Source organism: Callithrix jacchus, chromosome 19 (assembly GCF_049354715.1).
Source record: "Callithrix jacchus isolate 240 chromosome 19, calJac240_pri, whole genome shotgun sequence".
NCBI classification, from domain to species: domain Eukaryota; kingdom Metazoa; phylum Chordata; class Mammalia; order Primates; family Cebidae; genus Callithrix; species Callithrix jacchus.
In genome coordinates this window covers 36,785,918-36,791,015 of record NC_133520.1, presented here as the reverse complement: position 1 = coordinate 36,791,015, position 5,098 = coordinate 36,785,918, and the positions used below count along the sequence as shown (strand labels likewise).

The 5,098-nt window shown below is 47.3% G+C and overlaps 1 long non-coding RNA gene across 2 annotated transcripts; it reads right to left on the bottom strand.

The window, feature by feature from the left end:
- Nucleotides 1-4,699, bottom strand: LOC144580334 (uncharacterized). 2 transcript variants are annotated; one of them, XR_013529637.1, is made up of 5 exons: nucleotides 4,117-4,699; nucleotides 3,245-3,362; nucleotides 2,995-3,112; nucleotides 1,753-1,835; nucleotides 1-1,400 (listed from the first exon to the last, which is right to left on the bottom strand). It is a non-coding gene; the product is annotated as an uncharacterized LOC144580334 (long non-coding RNA). The 2 variants fall into 2 exon arrangements; XR_013529638.1 differs by lacking the exon at nucleotides 1,753-1,835.
- Between the last annotated feature and the right edge of the window lie 399 nt (nucleotides 4,700-5,098).

The window sequence follows — 5,098 nt, the reverse complement described above, 5'->3', positions numbered from 1 at the left end:
TATTTGGGGGAAAGGTTTATTCCTTTTAGTTCCTGCTGGCAATCTGGGACCCACAGGGGTCAAAAACCAGGGAAGAGTTGGGGGAAGGTGAAGAGACCCATCTCCCTCAGAGGTCACTGGCTGGGGACAGGGCTTGGCCATTCAAGTGACAGGTATCCATCTGCATGTAGCTGGAATCTCCTTTAGAGAGAGCTCCTAAGAAAAACACCACTCAGCCATGGAGAGCTGATGCCTTTTGCTGCCTGGGGCACATTCTGGAGGTGAAAACCGGTTTTTCTCAAGACATGTCAGGGCCAGGCTTTGTTCGGTCTATTTAGCCAGACTGGCTCCTTAAAGGAGACTCCTTTATCTGAGGAAGGGTACAACTATAAAAACGGCTTGTGAGTGGGGTTCCCTTTATAACTGGGTTGGACTTCCTTCGGACTTAAGAATGTTCTCTTGTTCTACACCTTCTTCTTCCTTAAAGGAGAAACGTGGAGACACACACACACACACACACACACACACACACCAATCACACAGAATTGCAAAGAGAATGAAATCAGTGCTAAATCAAAGCAGTCATAGACCCTGACAGCTGAGAAGTATTATTTGTTTTTTTCCTCCCAGATTTCTACTGAGCCTGGTGTTTTAAGCATATGTCTTTGGGAGAAGAGACCCACAGAAAGGCAATTACAATTGGTGAATGATTAATGTTGGATCTGACATTTTTGTGTGTCAAACATGTTTAAGTGCATTAACCTTTGCAGAATTTACACCCATACTATGGAGATATGTCTTGTATAGCATCGGAAATATCTGCAATCTTCCTTCACTTAAATCTTATTTACATTTACTTTATTACAATATAAATGGATTTTAAAAACCTTAATACAGTTTTTTTTTTTACCCCATTCTGCAGTTCTGCTTGCTCTGTGGGAAGTCTAAGGGCAGCAGTGTTCCTTGCTGATTGCTAATAGTGTCCCAGCCACCTGCCTGGGGATCCCAAAGAGATAAAGCCAGTGTCAATTCTTCAAGCTCATGTCTCAGTTTTAGCTTAAAGGGGAGGTGGCTTAGAAGGCCTGGAGTTGGCATCTGACAGTATAAACCATAGAGGCAGATAGGCTTTTCAGTAGACAGGCAACCTTTAAGTTTTATAAGTTACAGAAAATGCAAATTTTCATAGCATCAATTTTAGAAAAGAAAGATTAAGTGGTTCCCATCTGTGGTGCTTTTTCCAATCTGCCTATCACCAGTCCCCTCTGCAGAAGTGTGTGCAGTCCAGATGTCTCTTTCATTGATCACATTTCTCTCTGGCTGTCTCTGTTCCTAAGTCAGAGTTACTCCTGTTGCTGCTGCTGTGGCTGCAGGGGCCTCATCGTCGTCAGCTCCATGCCTCCTGAACTTCACTCCACTGAAATCTGGTTGGGTACGAGACAGACTCCGGTGGAATGAAGGACAAGAGAAGCACATGGATTGCCCGAGGATCTTTTTCTCAGAGGATAGGGATGCATGTCAAGCCCAGCCTGTGGACACTGCATTAACTGGCCAAAGGCCTTTGACACTTGGGAGATGTCAAGGACCTGAATACTCCTACCCCTCCCCAAGGATCACATCCTTCAAGGAGACTGCAGAGAGCTAGTTCATCAAAACATCCTTGCACCTGCTGGATGCGTTGGGAGATGGGTCTGCAAGGCCAGGGACTCTTGACTGTTGCTCATTTTCAAAGCAGCCACCCCAGATAAGTCCACATGGAACCTCCTCTGTGTTTACCTAGAAGGGATGCTGGTCACCGTCTCCCTTTGTCTGGGTGCCACTGTGTGTGCCATAACTGAGCTCAGTGTGGTTGGCCCTTTCTAGAGGAAACAGAGAAGGCAGGTGTTCTGCAATTGCTTTAGAAAAACCCAGCTACTTTGATCTTGCATACCAAGGCCGTGGAATGCAGGGGCATGGGCATTCCTCTCCACAAGGCACTGTCCAGAGAGCAGGAAAAGCACTTTGCAGCCCCGTTTGCCAGTGTGAAATCCAGAAGAGGTAGGTGAGGCCTCAGGAAAAACCATAACTCCCGGCAGGAGCCAGGCCCATTCATGGGGTGGGTGGACGGAGGAGGGTAAGCCTCCTTGTTCTCACTCCTAAAGACTTATATAGGAAGGCCCCACATCCTCCCCCAGATGTGCCTGGAAAATGATTGAACTGTTTCTTGGTTGGGCATGAGCATGGAGGATTTAGGGAGGAAGGAGGAGAGCTAACCTGGCTTTCATAGACTGAGTCAGATAGTTTTCTGCCCTCTCTGAAAAGAAATGCCCATCAGCCCGTTGCTGTGCAGTTGCTGCTCTCTTCCTTGTTGTGTTCAGACATGCCCGTGGCTCAGTGCAAGCCCCATAAAAGGCTGTTCTCAGCACTGACATGCAGACTGGGTGGGTTGGGGCAGATGCACCTTGTTGTTTGGAATAGTTTCTTCCTGGGGCTTGTTCTGACCCGATGCAGGGAGGCAGTATCTCACATGCGGCTCCTCCCCGCCTCCCCACCCCACACCTAGCCTTCTGGGCATTGGGTCTCTCTGAAAAATGCCCTCAAGCAAGGGCTTGAGGTTTCTAGCTAGTGCTGAGAAGGGGCCACACTCTCCTTGGTCTGAATATAAAGATTCTGACAGGGTGAACACAGAGCTCGCTGGGAGGCAGGGATCTGGGTACTGAGGGGAAGAAGATTGGTTCATCTTCGCCGCTCTGCCTTCTTAATAAACACTCACAGTTCTCAATAGTGAGAACTGTGAGAACTGCTTGTGAATTATCTGGACTAGATATTCCTCCTGCACTGCCTTTGACCCATTCACAGTCAAAGGGAAGAAAGAGGCCAGCCTGTTGGCTGTGATAAATAAATGATTGCCCAGGATGGTGGGAGGGAATAACGCCGGGAAGGCAAGATTCTTTGCCTTCTCTAGATTTCTGCTTAACTCCGAGAGCAAAAGGGTCAGTCAATTCTTCTCCCTCCAGACCTTCGGCACCCTGCTCTTACCCTCCCAACATGTACCGTCCACTAGATTCTTCATGTCCTCACTGTGGAGTGTGCAGAGAGCCTCACTGTCATATGGGGTCCATACCCTCCAAGATGGATACTCGAGAGATGACCATGTCTGGAAAAGGCAAATGGGAGGTGGCATTAATGTCAGAGAGCCCTGAAAAGGTGAGTTCTCTTTATCCCTCTCCTCTTACGCTACAGACCTGTAGCTGCTACAGGCAAGAGACAAAAAACCATGAGTCAGAACCTGTATCAGGAGACTTGACCTGCTCTGGATTCTGGATTCAAGATTCTTCTGCCCACGATGCCTTTGCCAGCTGAATCGTCCCCTCGACCCCCGTGGCCTTCACCGTGGTTACACAGATCTATAACCAAGCACATGCATGATCAGAGAATAAACCATGTGTGGGCTTGCTATAGGATAAGTTTATCCAGTGACCACTCTCTGCTCCCCAGCTGCCCTCAGGATTATGTCCCAAGTGTCTTCTTAACCTTAAAGCCAAATTTAACATGAGACTGAAAGAATAGAACTAGATCCTAAATTTTCCAGTACAGCTGCACCCTGCACCCCAAGACTGAAAAACCATCTAGTTGAGTAAATCTCCACAAAACCAGACAGAGCTACAATCTTGGCGCTTAAACTGCTCACCACCCACCGTATCACACCTATTCCCTTTATCAGCAAGATTTACTGCCTGGGATCCCTGGAAATCCTCGAAAAAAACACAAAAGTGACGGGATTGGTTGAAAATGCAGCAGGTTCAGCTCTTCTGGTCTTGGAGGAAGTTGATAACTGATTTGCAGTAATATGCCATTTTCCAGTCTCCTCTTCCTGCCCAATGAGTCCCCTGATCTAGCCACTCATCTTTGTTTTTCCAAAGCTCCCCAAATCCAGAGATTTCAGACTCACCTTTAAGTATGAGTACCTGTGCCTTCAGACATCAGGACCCAGCTTTGAGTTTGATTCAAAATAATAAATCTTTTTTGTCATAAGATAATGCAGAACAAAGAGATGGCTAGAGCCATGCATAGGAGAAGAAGAAAAGAAATGTCAAGTCTCGGATGTTTCTTTTGCCCCTAAACCTTGAGGAGAGAGAACAAAAAATGAGAAACACTTACCCTATGTAAAGCACCCAGTTCAGCAGGCCTGTGCAGAACAGAAATGACTTGAGGAAAGGTGGGGGCTGGTCCTGAAGAGTTGATTTCTCTCTTTAATAAAAAAGAACACCAGGCCAGACACGGTGGCTCATACCTGTAACCCCAACATTTTGGGAGGCCAAGGTGGGTGGATTCCTTAAGCTCAGGAGTTCAAAACCAGCTTGGGCAACATGGTGAAACCCCATCTCTGCAAAAAAATACAAAAAATCAGACAAGCGTGGTGATGTGCACCCATAGTCCCGGCTACTTGAGGGACTGAGGCAGGAGAATCTCTTGAAGCTGGGAGGTTGAGGCTGCAGTGAGCCGAAGATTGCGCCACTGCACTCCAGCCTAGGTGACAAAGTGAGAGACTTTAAAAAAATAAATAAAAGCAGAGGAAAGTGAAATTGAAGGAGAGGGAGTAAAGGTAGCTGGAAAGGAGAGAGTTTGGAGTGTGGTTGAGAATTGAGCTGAATTTTTAGAATAGAGATTAGTAACAGACAATAAAAGAGAAACTGGTTTTTCCAAGTCAAGGGTGAGCAGGAGGGACTCGGCCCATTTCGAGGAGGTGGTACTAGTTTCACTCTTTATTTATGCACCTCTCGGCAAAGCTTCAGGTTACCTGCTGAGCTCAACCAATGGAGAAAGGGCCTGGCAGCGGGCCCCTCCTCTCAGAACCCACACCCCTGGGGGGCCATGAATGGAGAGGTCTTTCTGCAGGCTACCCTTACTTTCTCTTGTTCTGTAAACACAATGAGAAAAGGGAAGAAGTGAGGTCTTGGTCATTCCCAGAGTTGATAGACACTGCGGGTTATCTGAGCCTTGCACCTGAAGACTTCGGCCTCCCAGAGACCTAATGGAGGAGAGGGGAATGCTCAGATTTTATTTTGTCCCGAGGAAGTTGTGCTGTGTGTGCACGTGCGTGCGTCCTTTGAGCTTTTAGCTTGAAGTGAGTTGCTATCTC